The 16,197-nt window shown below is 46.9% G+C and overlaps 6 non-coding genes and 1 pseudogene across 6 annotated transcripts; all 7 read right to left on the bottom strand.

Annotated features, from left to right (window-relative positions):
* Nucleotides 1–2,425: 2,425 nt before the first annotated feature.
* LOC142500474 (U2 spliceosomal RNA) lies at nucleotides 2,426–2,616 on the bottom strand. The gene has a single exon (XR_012803031.1). It is a non-coding gene; the product is annotated as a U2 spliceosomal RNA (small nuclear RNA).
* An 823-nt stretch (nucleotides 2,617–3,439) lies between these two features.
* On the bottom strand, nucleotides 3,440–3,639 carry LOC142500140 (U2 spliceosomal RNA). Its single transcript, XR_012802824.1, has one exon. It is a non-coding gene; the product is annotated as a U2 spliceosomal RNA (small nuclear RNA).
* Nucleotides 3,640–7,569: 3,930 nt separating this feature from the next.
* On the bottom strand, nucleotides 7,570–7,760 carry LOC142500473 (U2 spliceosomal RNA). The gene has a single exon (XR_012803030.1). It is a non-coding gene; the product is annotated as a U2 spliceosomal RNA (small nuclear RNA).
* An 823-nt stretch (nucleotides 7,761–8,583) lies between these two features.
* On the bottom strand, nucleotides 8,584–8,774 carry LOC142500472 (U2 spliceosomal RNA). Its single transcript, XR_012803029.1, has one exon. It is a non-coding gene; the product is annotated as a U2 spliceosomal RNA (small nuclear RNA).
* An 830-nt stretch (nucleotides 8,775–9,604) lies between these two features.
* LOC142500471 (U2 spliceosomal RNA) lies at nucleotides 9,605–9,795 on the bottom strand. Its single transcript, XR_012803028.1, has one exon. It is a non-coding gene; the product is annotated as a U2 spliceosomal RNA (small nuclear RNA).
* An 823-nt stretch (nucleotides 9,796–10,618) lies between these two features.
* Nucleotides 10,619–10,808, bottom strand: LOC142500737 (U2 spliceosomal RNA). The gene has a single exon (XR_012803262.1). It is a non-coding gene; the product is annotated as a U2 spliceosomal RNA (small nuclear RNA).
* A 3,302-nt stretch (nucleotides 10,809–14,110) lies between these two features.
* LOC142500799 (U2 spliceosomal RNA) lies at nucleotides 14,111–14,312 on the bottom strand (annotated as a pseudogene).
* Nucleotides 14,313–16,197: the final 1,885 nt, after the last annotated feature.

Here is a 16,197-nt window from a genome sequence, read left to right as displayed (position 1 = left end):
TCACCTTCACCTACCAGCCCTTCTTCCCCCCCTTCCCCCTGGTCCATCTGTACTTGGCTCATTTCTCCCTCCGCCTCTTCCTTTTTTCTAGCTTCCTCCTCCAACATTGCTTCTCCCTCCAGTCTAAACTCCTCCTCCCTCAGCCACTTCCTCTGGTCCTTTTTAACCTTCTTAAATTCTTCTTCAGTCATACCCCTTCTTCGATTCATAATCTCGTCTAATTCACTCATTATCTCCCTATCACTCACATTCTTTATTGCTTTACGTATCACATTCATCCAAAAATTTATATCTCCTACTTTCGCCTGAAACACATCCATTTTTTCTTTTAAAGCTTCTCCCTCTTCCTGTATCTCCTGTGCCTCCACTCTCTCCGCCCACTTTCCCTCCTGAGTGCCCAGGGCTTCCCCTTTTCCTTCTTGCAAGACCTCAGGGGTTTCCTCTACTTCTGAAAAACCTCCCTCCTGTAGGTCCATCCCTCCCTCCTCCTTTTGCCCCTCCCTTCGGATATGCCCACCTAACTCTGAGACACTTTCCTCCTCACTGCCTTTTGTTGCTTTGGGATCAAAGATAAGTCCCGTAAATTCTAGGTCTTTCCCCCCCACATTGCCCCCTACTACCTGTGCAAAAGTATTTCTACTTTTTCTACATTGCCAGGCTAAATGGCCTTGTTCTTCACAAAAGTCACATTTCTTGGGGCGGGCACATCTTCCAGCTGTGTGTCCCTCTTCCCCACAATTCCGACACACCTTTTCTGACTTATTGCATTCTTCTTGAGTATGTCCGTATTTATAACATTTCCTGCAATACTTTGCTTGTCCCGGGTAAAAAAGAAATCCACGGTTCCCCCCAATACTGAAAACCGCAGGGGGGTATTTCACACCTCCTTCTCTTGCTGGGTCCGGTCTGAAGCGCACCCAATATCTTCTTTTTCCATTATAAATCCCGTATGCATTCCGTAGCTCAACTCCTCCTTTAATCATGGTACAATATTGGTTCAGAAACATCCAAATATCGTCCTTTCTCACATAGGGATTGTACATATGCACCGTTAAAGGTCTTTCCCCCATCAGAAAGCTAGGAATTAGCTTGATGCCTTGCATCTCTGGTTCACACACCAATTTCTTTAACCTTTCGAAGGCGTTCTGGCAATCTCCATCCTCTTGAAACGTCACGTCATATATCCCTTGACGTTGGAAATCCTGCAGGCACAGCATGCACTTCACATCCAACTCTGCCTTTTTCTGGAGCAGCTCTTCCACGATAAAGCGCAGATCCACGCGGTCTCTCTCCGTCTCAGCGACCTCCAACCGCAGCGTGTTCCTCATCTGAACACCCGTCTCCATCTTGTCAGGCTTAGGTGCGGCACCCCTAAAGCAGCATGAGACTTAAGCCGATAAGGCGATGTCTCAAGGCCAAGGTGCCGGCCCTTCGCTCTCTCTGCTCCCGATCACTCCTCGTCGCTCGAGATAGCGTGCCCCCCCAAAAGCAGCAAGGATCTTAAGCCCCCGAAGGGGCGATGATCCAGGGCCAAGGGGGCACAGTCCCAGCTAAGCCCCTGACTCAGACACAATGATCTGAGCCAAAAGGCCGAGAAGCGATAACCAGAAATGGGCCCCCGCCTGAGCGCCGCCCGACGGCCAGGGGCGCTACGCTTTAGGGAGAAGGGCAGAGGGAGCCGCTGGCTGCCCGCTCGCCTCCTCCCCCAGCAGGCCTGCCTCCAGTCCCTCCGCTCCTCCCGACACAGCCCCGGGGAGTCTATGCAGCAGCGGCGGCGACGACGACGACGGATGCAAAAGCCAAAGACTTTCTATGGAGTAAAGAAAAGCAGCCGCACACACTGCTGGGGGGCCCGCATGGCCAGCAAACAGCCAAAAAGGCACATGCTTCCAGTTCTTTTTCCGGCACCAGGCTTCGTCTGCTTATTTGCATAGGAACCGCCCACTTTTTCTCTGCTAGCCGACTCGTCCGGGCTGCCATGAAACTCAGGCAGCAAGCATGCAAGCAGCCAGTGGCTGGGCTTTTCAGTTCAGGTCATTTCAGCCAGCCAGCCATTGTGACAAGAAGCCAGCAAGTCAAGGCATTTGCTGCTTGCTGCTTGCTGCTTGCTGCTGCAGTGTTTGCTATGCAGGCTATTTGGATACAGCTTCAACAGGAGTTTCTTAGGCATCTGCTCGTTCGGACTGAATTAGGCTAGGCAGCAGGCGGCACTCCTGCTCCATGCGAGGAGGAGCTGAAAAGAAAAGAAAGTAAGAAGCCACGCAAAAGAGCAAACAAGACACAGCAAAAAGAAGGAGGCTTTATTTTGTCGTCATTTCATCTTCTTCTTTCTTTGCAAAAGAAAGAGCCAAAAATGCATGTTTGTTTTTTTTCTGTCAGACAGTCATTTGTTTCTATTTTTTGATACAAGCCAAATATCCCCAAAGGGAAGTGCACCGGTCCTGGAGGTACTGCAATACCAGGTCAATGCGTGGAGTGGACAGAGCAAGCTCTTCTTCCATCTCCCTGTTCTAAAAATCCATTTAATATATGGTCCCCAGATAGGGGACGTATCAGATATTAAACTGATAAGAACAGATACTACACTTGATCTTAGCCAAAAGGCCGAGAAGCGATAACCAGAAATGGGCCCCCGCCTGAGCGCCGCCCGACGGCCAGGGGCGCTACGCTTTAGGGAGAAGGGCAGAGGGAGCCGCTGGCTGCCCGCTCGCCTCCTCCCCCAGCAGGCCTGCCTCCAGTCCCTCCGCTCCTCCCGACACAGCCCCGGGGAGTCTATGCAGCAGCGGCGGCGACGACGACGACGGATGCAAAAGCCAAAGACTTTCTATGGAGTAAAGAAAAGCAGCCGCACACACTGCTGGGGGGCCCGCATGGCCAGCAAACAGCCAAAAAGGCACATGCTTCCAGTTCTTTTTCCGGCACCAGGCTTCGTCTGCTTATTTGCATAGGAACCGCCCACTTTTTCTCTGCTAGCCGACTCGTCCGGGCTGCCATGAAACTCAGGCAGCAAGCATGCAAGCAGCCAGTGGCTGGGCTTTTCAGTTCAGGTCATTTCAGCCAGCCAGCCATTGTGACAAGAAGCCAGCAAGTCAAGGCATTTGCTGCTTGCTGCTTGCTGCTTGCTGCTGCAGTGTTTGCTATGCAGGCTATTTGGATACAGCTTCAACAGGAGTTTCTTAGGCATCTGCTCGTTCGGACTGAATTAGGCTAGGCAGCAGGCGGCACTCCTGCTCCATGCGAGGAGGAGCTGAAAAGAAAAGAAAGTAAGAAGCCACGCAAAAGAGCAAACAAGACACAGCAAAAAGAAGGAGGCTTTATTTTGTCGTCATTTCATCTTCTTCTTTCTTTGCAAAAGAAAGAGCCAAAAATGCATGTTTGTTTTTTTTCTGTCAGACAGTCATTTGTTTCTATTTTTTGATACAAGCCAAATATCCCCAAAGGGAAGTGCACCGGTCCTGGAGGTACTGCAATACCAGGTCAATGCGTGGAGTGGACAGAGCAAGCTCTTCTTCCATCTCCCTGTTCTAAAAATCCATTTAATATATGGTCCCCAGATAGGGGACGTATCAGATATTAAACTGATAAGAACAGATTTTTTTTTTTTTTGTTTTTCAAAGTTTTTTATTCAAACATAAAGATAAAGTTTTACAATTTTTTTCACTTTTCAAAAAATAACAAAGAACCGTATACATTACATTAGCATATATACACAATTTATACAAACCTACCTTCCATAATTCCACATATATCCCTTTCTATTTCAGACCTTTCGAATTTAGTGTACATTTAATTACGATATAAACACTCAAAAATTCCACAGAATCCAATTTATCAAACCATAAACTTTCTATACTATACATTAATAAAGTACTCATATTTCACATTTCCGACATATACAATAATTCCTTAGCATCCTATTTTCTCTACTAAGCTTTCCAATACATTTATATATACCCACCTAATTCATAATACCCATATATTCTATACCCCCATCTCTTCAACACATACCCCACTAAACATATCAGAGAAAACATCCTTATTCCATCAGTTATCAAATATTCCTCACATCTTATTCAATATATATACCTAGTCTCTTTTTGACATCCTCCGGTAAGTTTGCTATTATTTCCTTAAGAGCCTTCATAAGCCTCACTTTTTCTGCCTCAAAAACTTTTGGCTCCATTACTCGTTTCTGAGATATCATCCTCTCAAGCTCTTTAGTGGTACCCTCTATTCCCCTATAAGGGTACGCCTTCCGAAAAAGGTCATACCATAGGTCTATTTCTCCTACTTTCTCCTCAAACTCCTTTTTTTTCTCCTCCAAATTCCTCCGCATTGTGTCTTCTTTATTTGCCACTATACTGGTTTTTTCTTTCTGTTCTATCTTCTTCTGGCTGTCTCTCATTTCCATTGCTTTTACCGCTCCCTGCTTTGTACCCTCACCCAAACCAACCTTCCCACTTTTACTTCCCAAAGAGGGAGTCTCTGTCTCTATAGCCTCCATCTTTTTCGAACTCCCTTCCTCACTTTCACTCCTACTTGTCCCCCCCACTTTTCTTAGGTTCTCCTCTTTGTCATACTCACCCTGCTCACTCTGCTCTTCTTCCTCACTATTGCTTTCTGAGTCCGATATAATTCTTTCCCTCTGTCTATTCTCCACCACTTTTTCACAATTTTCTAGCTCTTTATTTACAGCATGCTCAGCTGCTTTTGCTTTTGCTCTGCTTTTCTCCGAAATATCCTTTCTTTCTTTTCCTATCTTATTTCTTATCCATTTATCCAAGTGCTGCTTATATTTCTCCCCCCAATAGTCACAACAATCCTCATATGTCCATGTTTTCCCTAACGCTCTTAACTTTCCCTGCTCCTCTCTTTCTTCTATACTCACAACATATCCGATTTTTTTATCCTTTCCCTTTCCTTTCTTTTCTACAATCTCCCAAGGTTTATTCTCTTCCTCTATTTGTATTCCTCTGCTTTCGCTTCCTATAGGGGGGTTCACTTCCCCCTCCTTCTCTTTTACACTTGTTCCTATTTCTTCCTGACTTTCCATTTTAAATATGGCTGGATACACACAACGATCTTCCAGGGTTTCTTCCACTATTGTTACTTCTGGAGAGCTCCCTAGGTCACAAGTTTCCTCCCCCTCACAAATTCCCATATCTTGCTCAAATTCCATCCACTCTTCCCCCTCTTTCCCTCTGTATACTCTTTTCCCATCTCTTATTTCCAACCACTGTACATTTTCTTTTTTACTTTGCTCATACTCCTCTTTAGACATGTTTTTTCTTTGACACATCAATTTATCTAGTCTCTCTAAAATTTGAGCATCATTACTCCCAACATGTTGTTTTCTAAACACCCCCACCCAAAAATACACATCTCCAACTGCATTCTGAAACACTTCCATTTTCTCTGTTAAAACCTCCTGTCTTCTCACTTCACCAGCTTCCCCTTCGGGCGTTTTCTCTATTTTCTCTCTTGGTCCCTCCCCCCTTATCTCTACTTGTCTACCCTCCGTTACCTCTACCTCTTGCTTACGTTTTTGGGGTTTTTTTTCCCCCACAGTTACATCCATTCTCTCTCCCTGCTCTTCCTGGGTCAACACCCCCACACTCTGCACCTCCTGTACCTCCATTTGATCCCCCCAGCCCGGCTGCGTCGCCCCCAAAAGATCTGTTACTGACCCCTGGGTGAGGACTCCCAGCCCATCTCCCCCCCCCACATCAAATCTTCGGGCTATTGCTTCTACAAAAAGCTCTTCCTCCCTCATTTGGGTCTCCGTTGGCTGTCCCGCCCAAGTACTGTCCATTCCTTCCTTTTGGAAAGTGTCCTTCATATCCGTTCCCCCCCTCGCCGCCCGTGCATAGCTTTTCTGCGGGCACTGGCGGAAAAGATGACCTCCTTCCCCACATAAGTCACATTTCTTAGGAACACTACAGTGGGATGCCATATGTCCCTCCTCTCCACAATTACGGCACACTGCCCCTATTTTCTCGCAGTCGGCCTTTGTGTGACCATATTTGAAGCAGTTCCTACAATAGGTTGGTTGTCCAGGGTAATTGAGGAAACCCCTGTTTCCACCGATGCTGAAACTAGCCGGGGGGTGCATTACGCCTCCAACACACGATGCATCCGGCCTGAAGCGCACCCAGAACCGCCTTTTGGCATTGAACATGTTGTACGGGTTCTTCATCTCAATGCCTCCTCTTACCACCGTACAGTATCTCTTCAAAAAGAGGATGATATCTTCCTTAAATATGTACGGGTTGTACATGTGAACAACAACCGATCTCTCATCCATCATGTAGCTTGGTGCAATGCTGATCCCCCGCAAATTGGGCTCTCTTGCAGCCTCCTTGCATCTCTGTAAGACGTTCAGGCAGTCACTTTCTTCGCAAAGGGTCAGGTCGAATATTCCTTGCCTCGGGAAATCTTGCAAACAGAAGATCCTTGCCGCATCCAGACCCACGATCTCTCTCAGCACCTTCTCCACGAAGAAGGTAAGCCCCACTCGATCTCTCTCCGTCTCCACGACTTGGAACCGCAGCGTGTTCCTTAGGCTCGCTCCCGCAGCCATCGTTGGCGTCCTCGCCTTCCCGAAGAGCTTAGGTGCGGCACCCCGAAAGCAGCATGTGACTTAAGCCCGGGGGCGATGTCACAAGGCAAAGGTGCCGGCCCTTCCCTCTCTCTGATGGCCTTCTGGTTTCAGACACTTGGTCTTAGCCAAAAGGCCGAGAAGCGATAACCAGAAATGGGCCCCCGCCTGAGCGCCGCCCGACGGCCAGGGGCGCTACGCTTTAGGGAGAAGGGCAGAGGGAGCCGCTGGCTGCCCGCTCGCCTCCTCCCCCAGCAGGCCTGCCTCCAGTCCCTCCGCTCCTCCCGACACAGCCCCGGGGAGTCTATGCAGCAGCGGCGGCGACGACGACGACGGATGCAAAAGCCAAAGACTTTCTATGGAGTAAAGAAAAGCAGCCGCACACACTGCTGGGGGGCCCGCATGGCCAGCAAACAGCCAAAAAGGCACATGCTTCCAGTTCTTTTTCCGGCACCAGGCTTCGTCTGCTTATTTGCATAGGAACCGCCCACTTTTTCTCTGCTAGCCGACTCGTCCGGGCTGCCATGAAACTCAGGCAGCAAGCATGCAAGCAGCCAGTGGCTGGGCTTTTCAGTTCAGGTCATTTCAGCCAGCCAGCCATTGTGACAAGAAGCCAGCAAGTCAAGGCATTTGCTGCTTGCTGCTTGCTGCTTGCTGCTGCAGTGTTTGCTATGCAGGCTATTTGGATACAGCTTCAACAGGAGTTTCTTAGGCATCTGCTCGTTCGGACTGAATTAGGCTAGGCAGCAGGCGGCACTCCTGCTCCATGCGAGGAGGAGCTGAAAAGAAAAGAAAGTAAGAAGCCACGCAAAAGAGCAAACAAGACACAGCAAAAAGAAGGAGGCTTTATTTTGTCGTCATTTCATCTTCTTCTTTCTTTGCAAAAGAAAGAGCCAAAAATGCATGTTTGTTTTTTTTCTGTCAGACAGTCATTTGTTTCTATTTTTTGATACAAGCCAAATATCCCCAAAGGGAAGTGCACCGGTCCTGGAGGTACTGCAATACCAGGTCAATGCGTGGAGTGGACAGAGCAAGCTCTTCTTCCATCTCCCTGTTCTAAAAATCCATTTAATATATGGTCCCCAGATAGGGGACGTATCAGATATTAAACTGATAAGAACAGATACTACACTTGATCTTAGCCAAAAGGCCGAGAAGCGATAACCAGAAATGGGCCCCCGCCTGAGCGCCGCCCGACGGCCAGGGGCGCTACGCTTTAGGGAGAAGGGCAGAGGGAGCCGCTGGCTGCCCGCTCGCCTCCTCCCCCAGCAGGCCTGCCTCCAGTCCCTCCGCTCCTCCCGACACAGCCCCGGGGAGTCTATGCAGCAGCGGCGGCGACGACGACGACGGATGCAAAAGCCAAAGACTTTCTATGGAGTAAAGAAAAGCAGCCGCACACACTGCTGGGGGGCCCGCATGGCCAGCAAACAGCCAAAAAGGCACATGCTTCCAGTTCTTTTTCCGGCACCAGGCTTCGTCTGCTTATTTGCATAGGAACCGCCCACTTTTTCTCTGCTAGCCGACTCGTCCGGGCTGCCATGAAACTCAGGCAGCAAGCATGCAAGCAGCCAGTGGCTGGGCTTTTCAGTTCAGGTCATTTCAGCCAGCCAGCCATTGTGACAAGAAGCCAGCAAGTCAAGGCATTTGCTGCTTGCTGCTTGCTGCTTGCTGCTGCAGTGTTTGCTATGCAGGCTATTTGGATACAGCTTCAACAGGAGTTTCTTAGGCATCTGCTCGTTCGGACTGAATTAGGCTAGGCAGCAGGCGGCACTCCTGCTCCATGCGAGGAGGAGCTGAAAAGAAAAGAAAGTAAGAAGCCACGCAAAAGAGCAAACAAGACACAGCAAAAAGAAGGAGGCTTTATTTTGTCGTCATTTCATCTTCTTCTTTCTTTGCAAAAGAAAGAGCCAAAAATGCATGTTTGTTTTTTTTCTGTCAGACAGTCATTTGTTTCTATTTTTTGATACAAGCCAAATATCCCCAAAGGGAAGTGCACCGGTCCTGGAGGTACTGCAATACCAGGTCAATGCGTGGAGTGGACAGAGCAAGCTCTTCTTCCATCTCCCTGTTCTAAAAATCCATTTAATATATGGTCCCCAGATAGGGGACGTATCAGATATTAAACTGATAAGAACAGATACTACACTTGATCTTAGCCAAAAGGCCGAGAAGCGATAACCAGAAATGGGCCCCCGCCTGAGCGCCGCCCGACGGCCAGGGGCGCTACGCTTTAGGGAGAAGGGCAGAGGGAGCCGCTGGCTGCCCGCTCGCCTCCTCCCCCAGCAGGCCTGCCTCCAGTCCCTCCGCTCCTCCCGACACAGCCCCGGGGAGTCTATGCAGCAGCGGCGGCGACGACGACGACGGATGCAAAAGCCAAAGACTTTCTATGGAGTAAAGAAAAGCAGCCGCACACACTGCTGGGGGGCCCGCATGGCCAGCAAACAGCCAAAAAGGCACATGCTTCCAGTTCTTTTTCCGGCACCAGGCTTCGTCTGCTTATTTGCATAGGAACCGCCCACTTTTTCTCTGCTAGCCGACTCGTCCGGGCTGCCATGAAACTCAGGCAGCAAGCATGCAAGCAGCCAGTGGCTGGGCTTTTCAGTTCAGGTCATTTCAGCCAGCCAGCCATTGTGACAAGAAGCCAGCAAGTCAAGGCATTTGCTGCTTGCTGCTTGCTGCTTGCTGCTTGCTGCTGCAGTGTTTGCTATGCAGGCTATTTGGATACAGCTTCAACAGGAGTTTCTTAGGCATCTGCTCGTTCGGACTGAATTAGGCTAGGCAGCAGGCGGCACTCCTGCTCCATGCGAGGAGGAGCTGAAAAGAAAAGAAAGTAAGAAGCCACGCAAAAGAGCAAACAAGACACAGCAAAAAGAAGGAGGCTTTATTTTGTCGTCATTTCATCTTCTTCTTTCTTTGCAAAAGAAAGAGCCAAAAATGCATGTTTGTTTTTTTTCTGTCAGACAGTCATTTGTTTCTATTTTTTGATACAAGCCAAATATCCCCAAAGGGAAGTGCACCGGTCCTGGAGGTACTGCAATACCAGGTCAATGCGTGGAGTGGACAGAGCAAGCTCTTCTTCCATCTCCCTGTTCTAAAAATCCATTTAATATATGGTCCCCAGATAGGGGACGTATCAGATATTAAACTGATAAGAACAGATACTACACTTGATCTTAGCCAAAAGGCCGAGAAGCGATAACCAGAAATGGGCCCCCGCCTGAGCGCCGCCCGACGGCCAGGGGCGCTACGCTTTAGGGAGAAGGGCAGAGGGAGCCGCTGGCTGCCCGCTCGCCTCCTCCCCCAGCAGGCCTGCCTCCAGTCCCTCCGCTCCTCCCGACACAGCCCCGGGGAGTCTATGCAGCAGCGGCGGCGACGACGACGACGGATGCAAAAGCCAAAGACTTTCTATGGAGTAAAGAAAAGCAGCCGCACACACTGCTGGGGGGCCCGCATGGCCAGCAAACAGCCAAAAAGGCACATGCTTCCAGTTCTTTTTCCGGCACCAGGCTTCGTCTGCTTATTTGCATAGGAACCGCCCACTTTTTCTCTGCTAGCCGACTCGTCCGGGCTGCCATGAAACTCAGGCAGCAAGCATGCAAGCAGCCAGTGGCTGGGCTTTTCAGTTCAGGTCATTTCAGCCAGCCAGCCATTGTGACAAGAAGCCAGCAAGTCAAGGCATTTGCTGCTTGCTGCTTGCTGCTTGCTGCTGCAGTGTTTGCTATGCAGGCTATTTGGATACAGCTTCAACAGGAGTTTCTTAGGCATCTGCTCGTTCGGACTGAATTAGGCTAGGCAGCAGGCGGCACTCCTGCTCCATGCGAGGAGGAGCTGAAAAGAAAAGAAAGTAAGAAGCCACGCAAAAGAGCAAACAAGACACAGCAAAAAGAAGGAGGCTTTATTTTGTCGTCATTTCATCTTCTTCTTTCTTTGCAAAAGAAAGAGCCAAAAATGCATGTTTGTTTTTTTTCTGTCAGACAGTCATTTGTTTCTATTTTTTGATACAAGCCAAATATCCCCAAAGGGAAGTGCACCGGTCCTGGAGGTACTGCAATACCAGGTCAATGCGTGGAGTGGACAGAGCAAGCTCTTCTTCCATCTCCCTGTTCTAAAAATCCATTTAATATATGGTCCCCAGATAGGGGACGTATCAGATATTAAACTGATAAGAACAGATTTTGTTTTATTTGTGTTTATTAACACAGAGATAAATTAACAACATTTGAATGTTTTTTCAAACTTCAATACAAATAATACATTTTATACAAGCAAACAACTTAACACTTTCCGAAAATACCTTCATAATTCCTACTACCAAAATTATCTCGGTTACTTCACCAAACCCTTCACACTTTACAAAAAACAAAATTTACATACCCATCAGATAAAAAAAACTTTTCAACCACTACTACATTTTACAAAAAAACCACCCACATTATTCATTACAACAAACTCTATTGCAATATTTTGCTAACATTCTTCTATTTCAAAAACCAAACCTATTTATACATTAATTCACTTTTCATGTGCACAATTTTACATTCTATTCCCTCAGATAACAAATCCTCCTACTTCTTTTTATCCTCTTGTTCATACTGTTTCCACTTAAACATTCCCATTTTCCTCTCTATATTTCAACACACTTCTTCAAAATACATTCTAATCAGACCTTCACATTTCTTCCTCCCCATTTACAATCCCCCCCCAACTCCAAAACTTCTTCCATCTCTTCCCCTGAGAAAACTCTCCCCTTTGCCTAACCTAATTACCATTTATACACTCGTATAATACTTTCTTAACATCTTTTTTCTACTACTAATCTGCTTTATAAAAAAAATGACAATATACATCCTCTATTGCATTTCTCAATTGCTTTTCACTACAAATATAAACCCATAACTCTGCCTGTCCTAATGCCTGCTGAAACACCTTTTCAATTCTTCCCCTTTTTTCCTCAAAAGGCACCCTTTCCCAATCTCCCTTACTCTCCTCATCCTCTTGGCTTCCACTGTATTCTACACTCTCTTCCTCCTCCACCAACACACTCTCTTCCTCCTTCACAGACACACTCTCCTCCTCCTCCACCGACACACTCTCTTCCTCCTCCTCCTCCACCGACACACTCTCTTCCTCTCCCACCTCATTCTCCTTCCCCCTTTCCTGCCCACCCTCCTCCCCATTCTCTTGTATACCATCCTCAGTCTCACTCTCTACCTCCTGCACACTGATAACTTCAACTTTTACATTTAAGTGCTTGTCCCCCAACTCTCCTTTCCCAGGAACACTCTCTGACGAAACCGGCGCTACACATGACTTTCCTAACCCCTCCTCCTTCACGCTTCCCTCTTCATTTCCCTTTCCATCCTCACTAACATACCCTCTATCCTGTCCATTACCCTCACACTCACTCTTACTTACACCTAACAGTTCTTCCACCTCTTCACTATTTTGCTGACTCTGTTCTTTCCTAGAAACTCTTTCTTGTCGTTTCAAACTTCCCTCCTCCTCCTCCTCCACACTGTCCTTCTCTCTTTCTCCCATATCTGTCTGTTCACACAAATCAAAACACATTTCAGAGTCACTCAATTGTTCATATGAACTCCCAAAAGTCTTTAGTATCTTCAACTCGGCTCTCTCAGGGCATTTCTTCGCCAAATGTCCGTATTCTCCACATAAATCACATCTTTTCTGGTCTGTACATTTAGCTGCAACATGTCCCTTCTTGCTACAATTGCGGCATATCAAACCATAAGGCTGTCCGGGGTAACACAGAACACCCCTATCTCTGCCAATGCAAAAGTTCGCCGGGGGGTGCATGACTCCCCCTACACACTTTGGGTCTGGCCTAAACCGGACCCAGAAACGTCTCTTCCCATTGAACATTCCAAAACAGTTCTTCAATTCACCACCATCTCTGACCATTAGACAGTATCGACTCAAAAAGCACCCAATGTCCTCCTTCTTCGCATATACATTGTACATCTGCACAATTACTGGTCTCTCCTCTTGCAAAAATCTGGGCAAAACTTCAATTCCCAGCATCCTCAGGTCACTTGCAACTGCCTTGCATCTCTCGAAAGCCGTCCAGCAGAACTCCTCCTCCGCAAAAGTCAGGTCAAAGACTCCCTGCTTTGGGAACTCCTGCAGACAATAAATTTCTCCATCATCCACACCAAGTAGCTTTCTCACGACCTCCTTCACGATATATCGTATGTCCACTCTGGCTCGCTTGGTCTCTTCCACCTGCAAACGAATGCAGTTCTTGGCATTTGCACCATCCGCCATCTTTATCCTCGTCTCCACAGGATCCGGTGCGTCGCCCCAATAGCTGCAGGAGGGTTAAGTCTTTTCAGGACGATCCCTCCAGGCCAAGGCGACGGCCCTTCACCATCTCTCTCTCTTCTCGTCCTCGTCCGCCAATCACGTCATTGGATCCGGAGCGGCACCCTTATAGCAGCAAGGGGGTTAAGTCTGTTAGGACGATCCCCCAAGGCCAAGGCGCCGGCCCTTCACCATCTCTCTCTCTCCTTGTCCGCTCCTGATCACCTCCCGCTGCCTGAGATGGCGCACCCCCCTAATAGCAGCATGAGTCTTAAGTCCCTTCCGGAACGATGACTCAAGGCCAAGGGGGTACAGTCTCAGCAACCTCTCAGCCCAGACACTTGATCTGAGCCAAAAGGCCGAGAAGCGATAACCAGAAATGGGCCCCCGCCTGAGCGCCGCCCGACGGCCAGGGGCGCTACGCTTTAGGGAGAAGGGCAGAGGGAGCCGCTGGCTGCCCGCTCGCCTCCTCCCCCAGCAGGCCTGCCTCCAGTCCCTCCGCTCCTCCCGACACAGCCCCGGGGAGTCTATGCAGCAGCGGCGGCGACGACGACGACGGATGCAAAAGCCAAAGACTTTCTATGGAGTAAAGAAAAGCAGCCGCACACACTGCTGGGGGGCCCGCATGGCCAGCAAACAGCCAAAAAGGCACATGCTTCCAGTTCTTTTTCCGGCACCAGGCTTCGTCTGCTTATTTGCATAGGAACCGCCCACTTTTTCTCTGCTAGCCGACTCGTCCGGGCTGCCATGAAACTCAGGCAGCAAGCATGCAAGCAGCCAGTGGCTGGGCTTTTCAGTTCAGGTCATTTCAGCCAGCCAGCCATTGTGACAAGAAGCCAGCAAGTCAAGGCATTTGCTGCTTGCTGCTTGCTGCTTGCTGCTGCAGTGTTTGCTATGCAGGCTATTTGGATACAGCTTCAACAGGAGTTTCTTAGGCATCTGCTCGTTCGGACTGAATTAGGCTAGGCAGCAGGCGGCACTCCTGCTCCATGCGAGGAGGAGCTGAAAAGAAAAGAAAGTAAGAAGCCACGCAAAAGAGCAAACAAGACACAGCAAAAAGAAGGAGGCTTTATTTTGTCGTCATTTCATCTTCTTCTTTCTTTGCAAAAGAAAGAGCCAAAAATGCATGTTTGTTTTTTTTCTGTCAGACAGTCATTTGTTTCTATTTTTTGATACAAGCCAAATATCCCCAAAGGGAAGTGCACCGGTCCTGGAGGTACTGCAATACCAGGTCAATGCGTGGAGTGGACAGAGCAAGCTCTTCTTCCATCTCCCTGTTCTAAAAATCCATTTAATATATGGTCCCCAGATAGGGGACGTATCAGATATTAAACTGATAAGAACAGATTTTTTGTTTTCCATAGTAATTTTATTTTTCGACAGAAGGAAAATTGATACAGAAATTCTCAAAGAAAACACAAAGGTTAGCACATGAATACAGTCAAAAAGAACATTAAACAGAAAACAACACTTAAATATTCTCTATTTGGCTTTAAGAACCTTTTCTTAGCTTACTTATCCCACTATTCTTAACCACTCTTTAAACTTTCCCTTAAGGACCATTCAGTCAATATGCTTTTACCCTGCAGTCTCCGCTGCAGAGTGGAACACCGGCCCTCCTCTACTCCCCGATGTTCCACGTTAAGGACCCAAAGGAACCGGCCACTTTTGTGCCATTCGTACTATATCTTATCCATACTTCTTATCTAATCTTCTCCTTACCGTAAAAGCATACCTTATTTACTCTTCTATTTCAAGATGGTTGCACCCACCCTTTTTATTTTTTTTTTTTTTTTTTTTTTTTTTTTTTTATAAAAACCCATTTATATGCACACAAAAAAACATCTTTATACCAGCGCTCTCTTTTATCACAGGAAAAAAAACTAGTCCCTACTTTCATCTAATCAACTCATTCCATTTCTCTAGTTTCCATACTCGTGCCATCTCTTCACTTTCTTTTTTATCCACCAGATAATATGTAAACATTTTACACAAAATTAACTTTACACATTCTTCTATCTTAACTTCTTCTTTTTTTATCATCAGTATGTTTCTCACATTCCAGAGTACCTCTTTAACACAATTTACCATTCTCCATACCAACCTCCCTCTCTCCCTCCCACTTACCCCTAGCCCATACATCATTTTATTGTATTCCAACGTTTTTACATAAGCCACCTCCTTGAACATTGGTCCCATTTTTTTCCATATCCTCCGTGCATATGCACAGTTCCAAAAAATATGTACAACACTTTCAATGTCTCCACAATCTGCTCTCGGACATCTGTCTGTTACCGCCATGTCTCTTCTTTTTTGGAACTCTCGTACCGGCAACACTCTCCAAACACTCATCCATGCAATATCTTTCTGTTTATTCGTCAAACTCTCTTCATTCACATTTTTCCACACTCTCTTCATTTGTTCATCAGTCACACCACCCATCACTTCCATAACTTCTCTATCTTTAAGTATTTTCACTACTTTCTTACTTTCTTTCCATTCTTCTAATCTAATATCACTTAGCCTATATTTCTTTATATAATCCTCTATAATCGTATAGAACTCTGATGGCTGAAAACACACCGGTTTTCTTAAGTCCGGCCTTACATTCCACCTTCTTCTCAACATTCCACTCAGATTATAATTTATACAACTTGTAAACAAATATTCACCTTTGTTCACTCGGCTAAGGTAAAAACTGATGTACTTTATAAAAATGTACACTTCCACATCCGGGAGTCCTTTACCCCCCTTTGTCCTGTCTTTGTACACTCTTTCTCTGGTGAGTTTCTCTGCCTGAGATCCCCAAAAGAAAGTACATATTAACCGCGCTAGTTTTTTAATCCAAACATTTTTTGGTGGAAACACCAGTCCCACATAGAGTATACTTGGCAATAACACATTTTTTATAATTAGCAACCTGCCTTCCATGGTTAGTACTCTTAAAGCCCATATACTTATTTTATTTTTAACCTTTATTTCTAAGTCTGTCCAACTTTCTACCCCATCTAACCCCTTATTAAATTTTAATCCCAGAACCTCGAGTGCTCCTTCTTCCATTGGGATTTGGGCTTCCCTTAAACCTTCCATTTTCCCAAAGGTTTTTGCAAAGCTTTTATCTTTATTCAATTTAAAAGCCGACGCTTGACAGAAGAATTCAGTTTTAAACAGAGCTCTTTTTAACGCTACACTAGACCTACATATCAGGGTCACATCGTCCATATATGCCAGTATTTTGACCCCTTTTCCGTTACTCCCCGGAATTTCTGCCCCTTTTATAA

The sequence above is a fragment of the Ascaphus truei genome, chromosome 7 (assembly GCF_040206685.1).
Source record: "Ascaphus truei isolate aAscTru1 chromosome 7, aAscTru1.hap1, whole genome shotgun sequence".
NCBI classification, from domain to species: domain Eukaryota; kingdom Metazoa; phylum Chordata; class Amphibia; order Anura; family Ascaphidae; genus Ascaphus; species Ascaphus truei.
This window is presented reverse-complemented; position numbering and strand designations above follow the sequence as displayed.